The 17,816-nt window shown below is 43.2% G+C and overlaps 1 protein-coding gene across 2 annotated transcripts in view; it reads left to right on the plus strand.

Moving 5' to 3' along the window:
- The window catches only part of rerea (arginine-glutamic acid dipeptide (RE) repeats a), a 164,880-nt gene that overhangs the window by 44,464 nt on the left and 102,600 nt on the right, over window positions 1–17,816 (plus strand). The window contains exon 1 of one of the 2 annotated variants that reach the window (XM_080764129.1): window positions 372–848. The exons of the other annotated variant lie outside the window; for it this stretch is intronic. The gene's annotated coding sequence lies outside the window, so the exon portion shown is untranslated. Of the gene's footprint in view, window positions 1–371; window positions 849–17,816 lie in introns of those variants that run through there. 2 annotated transcript variants of the gene reach the window in all.

Here is a 17,816-nt window from a genome sequence, read left to right on the forward strand (position 1 = left end):
CATGTATATTTAGATAGATTAATCTTCCTGGTGCAGTTTTACAAACACCTCATCCCCTCGTGGGTTTCCATCAATCAGGAGCCCCACTGCCTGCTCCCTTTGTCCCGACGATAATTTGAATCCAGTCCATGTTTTTGTTTCGCTCGTTTTTTTGTGTGGTGGTGGTGGTGGGGGGGGGGGGGTAATTCTCCTTCACTAGTGTCTGGATAAAGAAAGAGTAGGTCAGCCATGTGGATGCGTCTGTTGAACAGCTGAAGGGGGGTTACATAGACGCAGGGAGTGATCGGCTGAACGTGGAGTGTGCGCATATGAGAGCGAGGGAGAGGAGAGGGGGAGAACGCGTGTGTGAGAGAGTATGGGGGTGTGTGTGTGTGTGTGAGTGAGTGTGTGTGTGAGAGTGTGTGTGTGGAAAAAGGAAGCGGAGCCTGTAAACGGCGAACTCACTGATTTCCTATCCTTCCAACTAGAGCGCTTGTGTGTGTGTGTGTGTGTGTGTACTTTTTTTTTAATGTGGACACTATCGGGGGAGCAACAACACTGCGAAATGGAATAGCAGCGGACGTGTGTTTTCGCGTTGAAGAGTGCCTTGGTGATTTGTACGAGAATATATTAGTAAAGTGAAACCGTCTTTTGTTGAGAGCAAGTGCTTGTTGTCTCTCACTCTCTCTGTACGAGCAGCGGGTTTTAATAAAAAGGATAAAGTGCCTGTGTTCGCATGATCGTCCCATTCACCCTGGGTTTCTTGGATTTGGCCCAGGACAAAAAAGTTCGGTGGGTCATTCCGGGCAAGGATTGTTTTGAAGTTTGCAGCGGTCGCTTTGGATCTCTTGAAAACACCAGACTGGCGGGTGAGTAGTTGAATACAAAAAAAGGAAAGATTGGGAGGAGGAGGGGGGCAGCAATGTGTGGGGGACATTAAAGAGATGGAATGTCTGCAATGGAGATGATTATAGCACAAGTTGCGTTTTACAGTTTAAGCGAAACGCGTGATCATTTAGATAAAACTCAGAAGGGGGATACGAGTCAAGTGACATATTTTTGGAGTAAGCTCCGGCGAGCTGGAAAGTTGTCTGCATTGTTGTAAAACTTGGCTGTTCCGCTGAGTTCTCTCGTCTGTGCAGTGTCAGTGTGTGTACAGCACAGAGCTTCGTGACCCAGCAAGTGTCCTAAGAATGTTTTCAACGACTAATTGTTTAGCTGACGTGAGAAGAATAATGAACCTGACGTGACGAGACATGGGTTTTAAACGCCACGTTTGTCGCATTGCAAACTACTATCACTGTAGTTCGTTACACTGTTACAACTGTGTGTGTGTGTGTGTGTGTGTGTGTGCGCGCGCGCGTGTATGTGTTGTCAGCCTGGAGGAAAAGTGTTTCAGACAGTAAAACAAAATTGAGAACTCTCTTGATGAGTTAGTCACGCTTACATTTGGGGGGAATTCCCCAAGTTTCACAAAGGATAGGCTGTTGGTTTTATAGCCTAGCTTGTGTCATAAAGTGGTATTAAAAAGTTGAGTTGTGTGTGGGGGGGTCTGCAAGGGAGACTCATTGTGTTGCTAGTTGCAAACTGTTGAAGGACCACCAAATTAACTTGACTTCCCTCTTGGCTCTTTGGCACCCCAGAGGCTATGAACTCTGGCCTGAGCACATGCAGCCATCATGCACTGTGGGGGAATGGTGTGTGTGTGTGTGTGCCTGCCTGGCCTGTTGTTAAAAAGAGCAAGATTTGGGGGCGGGGCTACTTTGGTATTTGAAAGCAGACTTAGTTATTTGTCTCGCATGCGGCTTATCTAATGTTTCCCGGTTATATAGTGGAATAAGGGCTATTTGTTTACTTAAATTGTTGTAAAATTGGACATATGGTTAATATTCACGTGACGGTGACCATGGTCTGTTGTACATGGTCTCCGTGGTAGTTGGGACATTCGTCACATACCGTATGTACATACTGTGACGGCCAGAAATGGTCACAATACGTTACAATACGTATAGTACACTACATACATATGTTGTCATACATACATCCCTGGGTCAGCGGTTCGAATCCCAGCTCCTCCTGTCGACATGTCATAGTGTCCTTGGGCAAGACACTGCACCCTGGCCTACAATGAGTTGGTCGGCGTGAGCTTGCCACCATTGGTTGTGTGAATGTGGGAAGTGAGGACGCTGGCGTCGACTCTTAGTGTTCGCCGCTTCACCATTGTAAAGCGCTTTGAGCACTTAGGAAAGCACCATAAAATGCAATTCATAATACATACGTACATACATACATAGAGTATACAAACTATACATAATCACACACAAAGATTACTGTATTCGTGAAGTTAGATTCAAAATTAAGAGGGGGGGGGGGGGTGTAAGTGATTATACCCTCATCTGTCAAATAAAAACGACTTCTTGCCAAATCCTCCTATCACACAGTCTGCCACTACTTTAATTCTCAATGAGCTATTACACAGATTCAGATGTTGCTCTGCTAATTGTCAGGAGCTAATCTTCACCATGCCTAGCTTCCTTTGCCATATTCTCTGTCCCCTGCTAACTGAGAAGTGACCTCTAGCTTAATGATTCAGATGTGATTAATCCACTTGAGTGGGACGACACTGCCTCGGCTAATGCATGGCACAAGGACTCCTGATAATGGATGAGGGGGGTGGTTAAAAAGGACATCTCAGGCCCCCAGAATCACATGAAAGGGACCTGGTTATGTGCACTGTACACACACTCATTTGATTTTGTTAAATAGCATGTACCAGGAAATGCAAATGTTAATTGTTGTGTTTGCAGTGGTAGTGACCATGGCAGCCCCTTTGTTTGCACTGTCACTGAGTTCAAAGGTACCCTGGCCTGAACAAATGTCTACCAGATTAGCACTTTTTTTGCTACTGCAAAATGGGAGGCTTTTCATTGGGATTCTCTTATCTGATGAGGAGTGATACAGTCTCATTGCATTCATGCATGGCCCCTTATCTTTAGTTATCATTAACAAATGGGGTGTAAAAATGTTAAGGGAGGAGAACCCCCAGATGGCTTCTTAGTTCTCATACATTGCTGACTGGTTAGAGGGGGAGGGGGATTTGGAGCACTCTAATTATGAGGCATTGAGGCTTTTGATGGTTGACATCTAGGTTAGTGGAAACTGTGACCTAGCCACTTGCTACATACAATAACCCCCCCCCCCCCCGTCCAACACAAATTCCCATTGACAATGAATGGAGAATTTAACGTCGTAATGTCCGAGCAAATCGGCTTAGTGTCTATTTTTGTCCACAAACATTAAATTGTCTATTTTACGGCATGATGAGATGTACGATGATAAGAGTGCCCCTCATTTCACACAGGTGTGATGTGTCATCACTGTCATGTACTTCCAATTTAGTTAATCTACTTCCTGTCAGTACTCTGTAGACTTAAAAATAAAAGCAGTTGAATAATCATATTACTCTTATTTTGAAATCTGATGTTTTGAGAGGAAATACTACTTCTGTTGCAGCTATGCTACTATGACACTGTTCAGATCATCAAGCAAGATTTTGGCTAAAGTTCATGTGGTATGAAAACCATCCTCCTGTGACTTAAACAGTGTACACCATTTGGAAGTGTGTCAAACTTGCTTAGGTGAGTGGTGTTAGTTATCTCATGTGGGCTAAAGTAGCGCTGCGGAAAAGAGAGATGTCCACACACAGCTGTAGCTCTGTTAGATAAATCCTGAGTCGGGACAACCCTAACTGTTGTCGGGAGATCAGTTGGTTGGAAGGTGTGAAAAATATGGCTTATTTTAAAGCACATGTTCATGTGTTCAACATATGAACATGTGCAGTGAATGTCTTTATTGCCATGATTTCTCAAATTATTTAAGCATGCACAACAGGGGGCCTACAGGACAAAGGCACATGGGTTTAAAGTATTTTGGGTGATCATATATTTCTTGTTTAATGTTAAAACAATAAACAGTGCCTGCCTGCACCCGACGGCAGTGCCATGTGCACACAGCCATATTTTGCTTAAAGGTCATTGTTCAATAAATTAATAGTTAGAATGATTAGTAGAAATTGGTACAAAAGCCTGTCATTTCTGTTCAAGTAGAAGTTCATCCTCGGAGTCATAATCATAATTTTCAATTGATAAAATGGTGAATCTATCCTCCCTTTATATCCATTGTTCTATGATTTAGTTGGAGAATGAGCACTCGAGGCTAGGTGGAGACTGGTGGCCATATATGGAGCATGTCACGAGGCGTGACGGACGATTATTGATGTATTTGTGGTATTGATGATTATTTGTATTGTGTCTTGTATGTTTTGATTATGAAGGGGATACATAGGATCACAACCAGCCAAACTTTGTATACACACTCTAGAGGCCAAGGAAAAACCTTTGCCCTGTATTTCACATCTGCTCTTTATAGCGCCACCAGGAGGCCGACATATGTAAAACACATTTTGTTATATTGCTTCTTCAGATTTTATCCAAATTTCACGCTTATCTGTACACATGATCTCTATAGTCATGCAATCAAGACGGGTCTGTTGGATTTCTGATATTCCATCCTTATTGGCTAAGATTTGCTTCCAAAGTTTACAGGAGTCCGTTTTGTACAAAATGCCGCAAAACATGAATGCAGCCAATTGCGGTGACACTGTGCAAGCATATTCCCGCTAGGCTAGGCTAGGAGGAAGAAATGCCTGGTGGAGACCTGTGCCCTGAGGGGCACTTTTTCTAGTTTGTGTTATGCTTTTAGCATTGCTTGAGTAATTGTACTTGCTGTCCTGTTTGCAAATTGTAGTATTCATATTCAATCAGTCAAACAGACCATTATAAGGACTTAGAGCAAATGTTCAACTGATTTTGACCCAGGGACCACCATCCTGACTAGGACCACCACTATTGTGTCGGGTGGGTCCAGCTGACAATTGTTGTTCTTGTTGCATCAAGGCAATTATGTTTCTGCATTGCGCTGACAAATATGCCTACATCTGGTTTATAGATATTTGTTCAAGCTGTCACATTTTATGGCACTTTTAAACTGAAGATGATGGCCAATGTTGATGATGATTGACATTTCTTTCTGAATGCATGGCCAGGCACCACCTTCAATACAAAGAATAGACAAAATAATGACACATTGTGCTTATGGTATTGGGTGGTCAAATATCAGCGTATACACTTAGTATTCATTTATATTTGTTTGGAGAAAATCTGTCAGCTAATTGTACACTTTCTTTCCTTCTTTTGGTGTTTAAATGAGAGCCACAAGAGCTCAGTCACACACACTTGAGCAACATCAGTGTGATGCAGTGACATGATAGCATACAGTCTACTCTGTATGCGATAAGCAGACACACTAGACTAAGCTACCTCTGCTACCTAGGCAGCCAACCAGAGAGCTCTAGTCTCTGCCACTCGCTGCTGTCCACAGTTGAAACCCATCACGACCGATCAGTGTGTCCCTAAAACATAGCTTTAGGGTGACGATGTAGCCTGTGTATAACCACACTGATCTATTGCTCGGATGAACTATTATAGTTGGCGATCAATGTAATAGTGGTTAGGCTTACATGTGTTTTGCTTTTGTTTAGCTCTGAATCTCATCTCTGTGATAAGGAAACATTTTGAATTGGGAGATATCGCCTCCGGAGGTAGGGCATCCATTAATCCATTTAGTTTTACACTGCTGTGGATTGAGTTGGGGCGGAAGTGGTCAATCCTCTTAATGGAGTTGTACATATTAAGAGGGCATTGAGCACTTGAGCGTTTTGCTATGTAACCAAACTGGCAGATGAAAAAAAGAGAGGAAAAAAAGATGGAAACCTAAATCTTAATTATGTATTCTTCCCCGTTGTGCTTCTCCCCATCGTGGCACATCTTCATTTGCAGTAGGCTGTGCCCCATGTTTGTGGGAAAGGAAATCTGATGTGTAATTTGATCTGGCTCAGTACGCTGTTTGTGTTGTCGATTCATGTAAAATCCTGGGAAGCAATAGTAGCTGTGTGTAAGTCACCTCCCATCACAAACAAGTCTCGCCACTAAGCGGGTTCAGAAGCGTCGCGGTTCAGAATGCTAGCAAGCATTCTAACGCGCACACACAGACAGGCGCGCACACACACACACACACACACACACACACACACACACACACACACACACACACACACACACACACACACACACACACACACACACACACACACAGAAGCATGTATAAGTCTCACCTCAGAGGAATCTGTGGGGCGAATGCTGGATCAAAGAGACTGCTTCTCTCCTGACAGAGGGAGAAGCTTCATAGATGGTGGGGTTGTAACTGCTGTCTCGTTGCAGCTGAATGTTTGACAGGGCACTGGAAAAATGTTATTTAATCTACTCACATGATGGCCCTCAGTGGAATTGCACCATGTTGGTGTGTTGTGCCCCCCCCCCCCCCTTTCCCCCCACTCTCTGCTCTATGTTGGGGTAATGGTGGATCCTGGCTAACAGAAAAACGTTCAGCAGCGGTTGTTTCTTTCACCTGTATATTAACGGAATGATGTAATTCATAGAGATTCAGAGAAAGGCAGTTTCTAGTCACTAAGCCTGACGGGATTATATGTCCCTTAAATAGTTTGGTAAAGAGTATTTCAAATGTATTACAATGTAATAACAAAAATATTTGCATTATTAATGAGCAATATGAATGACAACGGATGGGGTTTGTTTGACTTATGGCAGAAAGACCTTTCACAAGACTCTTCGATCGTTGATCCACCAGATCAACTTGGGCACGCCATTCAGGGTAGATGAATTCAAAACCCCAGGCCTTTGGACCGGCTCAATGCACGGTTCTCACCCCCTCAAAGGTACAGCTCACATTCACCCACCCGTCTCTCACCCCCTACAATACAGAAATCTGAGAGCGGTCTGGTCATAAAGGCAGGCGGAAAATCAATGAGAAGTCATGGCTTCCATGGCATTGTTGGAGCAATTTTCATCCCCCCTATCCTAAGCCAGACTCTGGGTTTTGAGGACCAATGTTAAATGTGTCAGAGTAATCTTTTTCATTATAAAGTTGATTCTTTAGGATGTTTTACTTTTTCTATTGCTAAATGGAAGACCTGGGATGGCTTGTTACATTTTGGCAGTAATTAACCTGTGGGCGTAGTAGACGGTCTTGCTCAGTGATTCATTTTAGATTGTATGGTGTGTGTGTGTGTGACTGTGTGCGCGTGAGTTTGTGCGCGTGTCTGCATGCGCAAGGGGTTATGGAGTGAAGAGGTGCTTTGATTTGTCATAGAAAATTCCATCTAATACTAACTTGTGTGCATAACTGCATATACAAACGACATGTTTAATTAACATAAACCTCAAGAGCCAACGAATAGTGGGAAATTGGGATAATTGAAAATAAGCCTATCTGCCCCCCCCCCCCCCCCCCCCCTCTCTCTCTCCTCTGTCTGTACACCCTGGCAGCTGAGCCCGTCGGAGGGCACTTTCACACATGTTAAGTGGGAAGGGGGGGGGGGGGGGGGACATCTGGCCTTGTTAATTCAGTGCATGGTCATAAAGTGGGATATGGCAGTCCCCACAGGCCCCCCTGCTTTGCCTGCTCAGAGCTCTGTCAGATGGAGCCTGGCTGTCCTCAACGCCTCCGTGTCCTCACTGTTTGACTGCCCCTCTGACACCGTTGTTTTACACTGGTGGGGAGAGCTGAGCTCGGGCGACTCGTGCACCTCTGCAATCCCGCAATGAAATTTAAACATCTCTGATCTTTATCCCAGAAGTGCAAGGGGGGATAAAGTGACGGTACATAAATGGTGAAATATGTGCTGGAGGGGCGTGCCAGAAAATGTGATGCCGTGCGTAGAAAGCGCTCTAATGTACAGTTTTATTGAACGGCCTTCATTTTCATTTCCTTATTACAACAAAGCCAGCATGGGTAAGCACCGTGGGGCTTTAGTATCCAATGAATAAAAAGAGCAATGTCCGCACACCATATGCACACGGTTTTCTCCCTGTCTTTTCTTTATTTTAACAAAACGACAACGTTTTGCCCATCAAGGCTTTCTCAAGGCTTTAGTATCCAACCACACCCAAATACATCCTTTTGGTTTTTTTCTCTCCACCAAATAAATGATATACAGTAGTTGGCGATGCTGGATCAGTTGTCTGTCCATTTAGTGTTGGCTGTATGATGAGTAGGCTGTCAGGCTCTCACATTCCAGAGTCCACCGATTGTTCCCGCATCATCAGGAATGGAAACAAATAACCACACAGCGGCGGGAAAGCATGCATGCTGCGCTGTCATATCCTATTTTAGCGAGTAAACATTTAATGTGCATAAATGTATCACAGCTATATTTATGCATAGAATACGCTGTTACGTCTGAATTATACATTAGCCGCTGAATAATGCATCAGTGCCATTCCTTAATGATTACTTGCCAGCAGCGAATGGTAATATTTGCTGATAAATTTACTCATTGATCTTGCTTATATTAAGCTGGTTGTGTGGAATGACGTTTGCCCTACTTTGCATTTAGGGTACTCTTTAGTCAAGGATGTAATCAAAAGCAGGCTATTTGTCTGTGTTGTCAAATGAGATGTTTTTTTAAAATGGGAAAGTCAGCCCTAAGGAACTAAAGCAATAGGGTTACCATCTGAATTCTCTGAAGTGCATAATGCTGTAGATATCCATATATCCATTTGTTTGTTCTTCTGTCTTTGACCTCCTGTAGAATGATTTTGTTTAATAGCTTTTACAACCTTCTCAGAAGCCCTTGCAACAAGCCGACGGTTGGTTGATTTCCGGTTACCTCTTCATAGTGTGTCCGCAAGGTCCGCGGCAAATCCGCTATTTCTTTTAAATTATTACAAAACGGTGAATTAAACACAAATAGCAGGTTTAGTGTATTACGCAGGGGAAGAACATGGATTACCGGTAAATAGCATGGAAAACGGGTTATGCAGCTAAACTGATTCTCTTGTAGTCTTGTCTTATTTTGCTGCCTTTCAAACATTGCAAGATGAGGCGGAACATTTATTGTTGAACACATCATCACTAGACTGTAACTAGTGCATTGGTGATTTAGTGGGTACTTGGTAAATGCCCCTTTTCACGCTACCTCTTTATTGACACTGGCTTTAAAAGCCAGGCAGAGCCAGATTATTGACACATTAGGCGAATAATGCTCTGAGAATAGTGCTCCTAATCCCCTAAGCATAGGCTGTTACTGTGCAGATATATTGCTTGTCCACACAATGAGAAAATATTGACTTTTTGTCACTCACTTATTTGATTAGTTGTGTGGGTAACTCTGCTTTTCATTTGTCGCCCTGGCAACATAAACGGGAAAACACACGGACAGTCTCATTCCATGCAGTATTGAAACAGTGAAGCATTGCAGACTATCACATCTGGAGATGTTGTTGATGACATGTATTATTGTGTTGTTGTTGTTGTTGTTTTAATGCTATGTTGATGAATTGAATACATGGGACCACAATGGAAACAAGTCCCCAGGACCTTTTTTGTGATATCCTTATAGCTTTCATGTACCACATGCCGTTTACATTTCTCACTAATAAAGTATTCAATAAATCAATATATAAACGGGCATGAATGTCTTTATCACTAAAGGTGATTGTCACCTGTGCTAGTATCCACAAACATGTGACAGACCTTTCTCTCTGCAGTTCGGTGGGTCTGTCTGTGTGTAGCAGCCTAACAATGCCACTTTAATATTACATTTTAGGTGAGTGAGATCTGTCTGTTTTATTTAGCCCACTGTGTGGGCTAGCTACTGCACTTATTTTTGTTTTCTGTAAGGAGACCGGCTTAAAGTACTCCACTCTGCTCCCATGCCACACATAAGCCTGGTCATAATGAAAGCACCTTCCATTTAATCCAACTAGATTCATCACTGGCCTTGTTCTTCCTCAAAAATAATGAGGTAGACGGGAAGGGCTGCCCTAGGCAGCGTGTAGGGAGATGATCTCTTTGAACCGGCAAATCATTCCAGTTTTTTTTCTGCTAAAAGACAGGCTAATGACTTGGCTTGATGCGTGTCAGTGTTTTAAGTTAACTAGTGTTAATTCGGAGAGGGATCTAATGGGATTCATTGTCAAGCAGGGCAGACGCAGTGAGTGAGTGAGTGGCTTGTGCGCGGGTGGGGGTAATTGTTTTTGCTGGCGGTGCCTCCTCTGGAAGAGATGACTGCACAATCCAGATATGTAAACAAGAGGGTAGTGAAAGGCGGAGTGCTGTTACCTTGTCTGTTTTGCCTCGATCAACCTCCTTGACGAAACCAGATCTCAGGGCTGCACACACGCCGATCGTGGTTTGGATTCAAATGGACAACGGCATCCCTTTGTGCGCCGTGCTCTGCTCAGCAAAGCATTTCAGACATGCAAATCACGTTGAAAATGGGGATCTTGAGGAAATCATTAACTACCACGGCACAAGCCAGAAAACAAAGGGCGAGTTAAAGACAACAGATGCTGAAAGTGTTTGATTCTGTTTACTGGAGCATGACACTTGTTTAGTGCAGCAGAGAAACGCAATTTATTCACGCTAGACAATGATGCCTTCTCTTGGCAATGCACTGCCAGTCATCTGCTCTCTGGCAGCATTTAACACATGTGCAATATTCATTTAATGTGTATGCATTCATCCAAGCCTCAGATCTCTTGGGTTGCCCAAGTCTGATGTCAACACTCACTCACGCTGCACGCACTTCAGCATTGGGTCCCATTTGCCTCGTACTGGAAGGCTATAATTCTTATCATGCTATAGGAGGCTAATAGCTGAATCCATAGTCCTAATTATTATGTGATATATTCTTTTGTCAGATGTTATGAACACGATCATAATAAATTACTATATTATTGCTGGGAACAATCTGCCATCCTGAACCTTTTCTTTTTTGTAATATAAGCCTTGTTTAAAGCTCGTTCCAAACATACATATTAGGCTTAATGTGTGGAAAAACACCATGTAAACATAACCTAAACATTTGTCAGAATATTTGTCATATGTGATATAGGGGGGGAACAATTTACAATTTAGGCATTTAGCAGACGCTCTTAATCCAGAGCGATTTACAGTAAGCAAGAACAAAAAACATAGTAATACATCAAATACATCAAAATAGGCATCATGAATCATACGTAAGCTAAGAACCTAACAGTGGAATATCTATCTAATGGAACTATAGTGTATACACTATAGTGTGAGTGTTATGTCTATATAAAGTGCTATTTAAGTTACATAAGTTGAGGAGCCTTGTTGAGGTTACTGTATAGTATCTTGATTCTTTTGCATTATTGAACTCTATTTAGCTTTTTCCAACACGCATGCATTTGAAAGTTATATTAAATTCAGTGTCTTAAATCCTCACTATATGATTATACATGGTACAAGACTGTAATGGCACAAAACGTACAATTATACATATGGAAAAGACCATTTCTATCGTACATTTCAGACCACTAGGCTTCTTTACGGAGAGGACAAGCATGGTGGTTGAAAGATCAAACTTGTTTGGCAACAGTGTTTTGTACCTGATTCTTATCACCACTAAGGTGTCCACTGTCCAGAGCTTTGGAGCTTTTAATCCGTTTCTAAAGAAATACCCAAAAGCTAAAAGAATGGCGGATCAGTTGGATCCAGTTGGAGTTAAATGATTCAAAAACTAAATGTTTTTCGGACAGCCTTTAGCCAGTAGTAGTAACTAATACTTTTTCTTGTGATCACTGAGGAAAAACACTAAACATGTTATGGAACACATATTTGTTGGTGGTTGAAACTTGTTATGGTTATTGTTTTGTTTGTTTAGTTTTTTGGCTTTTGTGCCTTTATTGGTAGTTACAGTGAAGACGGACCGGAAAGAGAGAGAGAGAGAGAGAGAGAAGGGGAGAGACATGCAGCAAAGTCATGAACGGGACTCGAACACACAAAGTGCTGTTAGAGCCTATATGTTGCATGCCTGGACCGCTAGGCCAGTGGGTGCCCCTCGTATGGTTATTGTTGTAGATGTCATGGAAATGAGTGAACAACATTTTGATATACATTTTCTCACAAAAGTAAGTTAGATTCAAACGTTTATCTTTTATTGGTTGTTCTTGTCAAATAATACAATACTCTATACCTCATCAAAGTTTATGAATCTACAGGATACAGTTTAGCTGTACTTACTGATTGTATGATTTTCATCAATGGCTAAAGTCCGATTTTTCTATGCTGAGTCTGTTACAATGTTTTGGAATAGGTAGGCCTATTGTTCTCCCCTCTCTCAAAGATTCAGATCCAAAATTTATGGAAACGAACTCTTTGACCTAAAAGGAATCTGTTTCCACTGTCTGCTCATGTGCTTCTCATTCTAGAGCATGATTATTGTTTATTTCCTATTTGACATTTCAAGCATTTTGTAGTAGTAGTGCTTGAAATACTCCTAACAATGCATACTTTGTTATGCATGTAAAAACAAAATATGCAGATATGGCATATAAGGCTATCGCAAGCAGCTAATATGAGGACAATAACGGTGGAACCTTAGAGCCCAGGCCTATATAATGTGCTGTGCTGTGTTTACGTGAGCTGACACTGTTGTGCTGAAAAAGAGCAGCTTAAATTCCACCAGGAAACAGTTTGGTTTTCAGGGTTGGTATGTGAGTCAGCGTCGGGGCAAGATTGGACATCTGTCTGCTAGTGATCTATAATGCTCCCAATCCCTCCTACAGACTGTCAGCTTTGGCACTCCACCAACACACTGGTTGCTTTAGTATATAGTGTACACAGCATAATCCTCAGTTTTAATTTGACCATTTGTAACTCCGAGAGTCTACACTCAGTTAAATTAACGCTGAAGACATTCACTGTGTATCCAGCCACCCGCAACACCGGTTTATCTAGCTAGCAATAACGAGCAGCGAGCTGAAAAAGGGGAACAGAAATCAGAAGGAACGCGGAGCGGAGAGGAGGCGATGAGAGACCTTACGGGTATCCCCTGCCATCGTAACTCCACTGCAAAATGGAGTTCTTTGTTCTGGATGTGGTTCGGGAGGGCATTATAACAAGGTAGTGCTACGTCATTGTGTTCCTCAAAAACACTCTCACTCACAAAACACCATCTCTCTCTCTGTCACTCCCCCCCCATTGGTGGAGATCCTCTGCCTGATAAGGCTTCACAGAGAAAGGTATTCCTCTGGGATTGTTATGGAGGGCTCTGTACACTTCTGCCTCACGCTGATTAAAGGAACACTTGTAGATAATCCTTTTGAATAAATGGCTGCCTTTGTTGTGGGTTTGTGGGTGGGAGGGTGGGGTAGCAGTGGCCTGAAAAAAAGCCCCAGATTTTGATTTTTCTTTTCGTTTTCTTTTTTCTTTAATGCTTATCACCTCTGTATGATCCACCACTCTGCCTAGATAAATATTTAATGATGGGTTGGCTGAAATAGAGCTGTAACTGACTGCTGGTGAGAAATCGAGCTTCTATTTATAAGATCCCATACTGTTCCATAAAGTAATGGCATTGGTAGACAGCCCAAGGTTATTAGTGTGGTATGAGAGTTCTCTCTCTCTCTCTTTACGTGTGTGTGTGTGTGTGTGTGTGTGTGTGTGTGTGTGTTCTCACTTTATTTTGCTGCAGTGATATGAGGGAGAGAAATGCACTTCTGTTATCGAACGTTTGCTCATGAATCCTTGATGTGTGTATTCATGTGTGTTGAGCGACCGAGGTCTGTGCAAGAGCACTATGGTAGAGGCACGACAGCCAACACTATCCAGACAGACATAGTTTGCTTTGACTGCGTCCCCCAAGCAAAACAGCTGTAAATTTACCCTCTACTACCTTAGCTGTGCTCTATTTCATTTCCCATGCTCTCCACCCCGTGGCTTCTTGTTTTATGTCATTTATGTCATGCAAAATTGATTGTGAAGGCTTGCATCAATGCCTGCTGCAATGAAGCCATCATGCTACAAAGGTAGAAGACCTAAATGTCAGTGCTGTGAATATCATCTGGGTGGTTTATCAAGATCAATAAGTCGGTTAAGTAGCTGGGTTGAGAATTTTTCTTATTCCCCTTCCTTACCTTGCTCTCTGACCGACCAAATAGGACCCTTAAATTGAATACAGGCCTTTACTTTTGTTGGCAAGCAAGGATTGTAAAGTGAACGCTATATTAGGGCAGGAGTGTTACTGCACAGCTTGTTTAAATACCGTTGTAGACTCACGCTTGATTCATCCTGTTTACTCATTACAAACATGATAGCTGTGGCAGAAGCAATTACTTTATGCTTTTCAATCGCCTAGCTTCTTGCTCCCCCTGCGGATCTTACTTATTTCAACTGGAGCTCAGGCCCCCATGGCGTCCAATCAGTTCTCTGAGTGGCACACGCTAACATTGTGTCTTCTTTCTGCCTAGGAAGTAGGTGGGTAAACACAGCAGAGTCCTTGAGGCACTTCCCCATCCCAGCTATTGGATTACCAGCTGCCTTCCTCGGCCTCATCTGCCCATATGAGTGCCAAGATCAATGGAGCTCTTAGTGCAAAGCTAATTCGATCAGGACCGGCTTTGCTACTGCTGATCAGAGATTATTTTTTTGACGTGAAACAAAAACTTAATCAAGTCAAGCCCGTGTCCAATAGCCCATATTTTCGGCTGCTCTGACTCCCATAGACATCAATTAGGAGGGATTTCATATTCATTATTGAATTGTTGAGTTCGCCTGCTGAGAACGGGTGAGGAGATGGAAGGGGCAAACTGCTGCGTAAAGTGATCTGGCTAGTTTTGCTGAGTGTAGCAGGAACACTGCCTCTTCCTCCAGCAGAGCAACTGGCATCATAAATAAGCTAAGAGCGTGTTTTTAGAGGGATGAGGTGTCTCCCGCTTTGATGGTGAGCAGAGAGAACAGGGTTGAAGGGCATATTGACCCTCTTGTTCTAGAAAGCGAATAGCAGACTCTCCAGTGCCCCCCGTGTTCCCCATTAATTATTGTTTGATGCTAATAAAGGAGGGGGGGGGGGGGGGTTGGGGCGTATTATGAAACATAATTATTCATCACGGCATTTCCCTCTATGAGCCTTGTCCCACTCTCCCTCCTCTCTCTTCTCTTCTCTATGCTCTGTGAAGAAGAGGCCAGGGCTGTCAGTTTAGTACAGCAGGCAAAGATGTCCCTTCAGCCTTTTAAGGAGGGGACAGGAGGGTGCCGGGTGAAGGGCGCCATTTTCCAGAGTGATATATGAGGAGAGACAGCAATATATGTAAGGAGCTGCTGAAAGAAAGATAGGAGAAGGTCAAGACACATTACACTCCAGCCATTTATTGGCTGAGCATATAGTCGGACCTGGACCTATGCGGTTGCTTAGTAGCAGAAGCAGTCTGTGTGCGTGCGTGCACATGTCAATGGCCTACACATTTCTAGATTGACATGTGCATATACACACGGATGAATGCAGCACTGTGGTGAATATGTTCTCAGTGGCGTTTTATAAGCGTACAGATGCATCAGCAAGCTCTATTTTAACAAGGCTGTAGCGCCACAAACCTGCCCTCCTAGATTTCCACAGAGCGTGCTGTTGTTGCGATGGCAGAGACACTGGAGGCTGATTTCCTATGCATGAGCGTAGCATATGGTGTGCTTAAACACAATGGAGGCAGGGGATTACCCAACGATTGTGTGGCATAACATTGTGGTAATGGGGTGGTGTTAAATGGTTTGGAGGACTCCAATACAGCACTATGTCAGGGTTCAGTCATAATTTCACTTCTCAGTCACCCGTATATAAGGGAGGGGGTGGCCATAAAGGTGAACATTTGTTTACATGTGAAAATGATATTAACCGCCGGTTGTGCAGCTTGTGTTGTAGTGCTGCTTGTGTTGTAGTGCTGCACGATTCTGGCTCAAATGTGAATCTCGATTCACGATTCTCACATGATTCTTAATTATTTTTCCATGAAAATATTTATTAAAAAAAATAGATAAGGGTAACTAAAATGAATTGGACAGCCAACTAGTGCTGTACTATTCGTCACGATTCTTCACAGAATGACATTGCATAGGTGTCTGAATCTCTTTCTCGATTAATTGTGCAGCACTATTGTGTTTTGCCGAACCTTTGTTGTCATTAATTCCCACATTCAACTGGGTGGAGTACAATTCAGCAAGATTGTCATGGTTAAAGCTTGACATTAACATTCCAAGAATTTCTGAAGCTTATTTGTTGCAACTGAGCCAAGTGTCTGGCTTGGTTCATCTTCCGTTTAAAACAAGGCTCGACAGGGCCTATCCCTCGCTGGAGCTGTGTTATTTGAGTTGCTAGGTATTTTTACTGCTGCATTGTTGTTGCATGGCGAACCACATACCATCTAATCAAATCCATTACAGTTGTTAGCCGTTATAAACCGGTGACAAAAAAATATGCACACTATGTTTGCTGGAGGCATAGAGCGCTATCAGTTAGGGATCAAGTCCCCATTTCACACATGAACGAACAGAGTTAATCTGCGGATCGGTACTGTACACCGCTTAGAAACCGGTCTCAGCCCTCCCAGCCATCACACCATTGTTCTCAGACCTACTGCGAATGTTTTCTGTAAACACTAAACAGCTAGCATTATTTCCTTACAAAACTGTTTTAGATGAATATCTAAAAATAGCATGTGCTTGTGGTAATAGTGTTCTGTATGTGACTCATATGTTTTTGTTTTTTGTATTTATATCCTCTGTGTGAGCGTGTTTGTATAGCCTAGTGTGTTTGTTGGTGTATATCGGGTGTGCCAAAATGGCACAATTGTATTGGGTCTAGTAGTCCCAGTCACTACATGTTTTATGAGTTGTCCTAAGAGGATACGGGAGCTGAGAGCTCAAATCCTGCTCGTTGCAGCAGTATTTTCATCACCCCAGGTCACTTACCCCCCACCCCACTCCTCACCCATCACCCTGCCCAACCCCCCTCCTCGTGTGGTTTTTTTTAGTGAGGGAGAGAGAACGCATTCAGAATGGGGCAGTGTTTACAACATGGACTTGTCTGTGGCTACAGTTTAAATAGGGCAGCGAGCAGCAGCAGAGAGGCCGCCCCACAGACTCATGATTCATTATCATTCCCCTTCATGTTGCACTGTGGCGGCTGCTTTCACTTCTGCCTAGGCTCACTGGCCCAGTCACACCGCTGAGATGGATGGATGGATAGATAGATGACAAAGGTGTATGCTGCTCTGACCCCCCTCCATGCTACACACACTATCGCCCACACACAGACACACTACCCGACTACACTACACTACTCCTTCTCCTGCTGACTGTTTTCCCCGTCTTTACGCGTCCCTTTTGCTGCCTGCTCTGCAGCGTACCATACTAATGTATTTATTGTATTAAAAGTGCGTTAAGGACTGCTCTGTAATATCCTGTTTTTTCTCTTTTAGAGATTTTTTGTAAAGTTGTTTTCCTCGTCTTCCCTACTCTTGACTTGAACAAACAAATCTCCAGCAGGATAATGTTCTCTGCCAGTGTCTATTTGCAGTGTTTCCACATTGACTTGAGTTATAGCACTGGTTGTGAGAGCTGTGGCTGAAATTAGCATGGAGGGTAAACAAAGGGGGATCTTAGGTTGAGAAGACTAAATCCTTTTTTTACACGTGCAGTTGTAGTTGGTTAGCGTTTGTACATCCACCTCTGAAACAAAAGCCCTCCCTAATTAGAGGTAATGCCATCCTGTGGTATCTAGGGGTGGAGGTGAGACTGGCTTGGGCCGTTATGGGCTTTTGAATGGAGGATTTGTCCCACCCCCATCCCATCCCATACACACACACACCCACCCCGGCCAACCATCTGCTCAGGGGATGGAG

This window comes from Protomyctophum bolini (genome assembly GCF_963924005.1).
Source record: "Protomyctophum bolini genome assembly, chromosome: 5".
NCBI lineage: Eukaryota > Metazoa > Chordata > Actinopteri > Myctophiformes > Myctophidae > Protomyctophum > Protomyctophum bolini.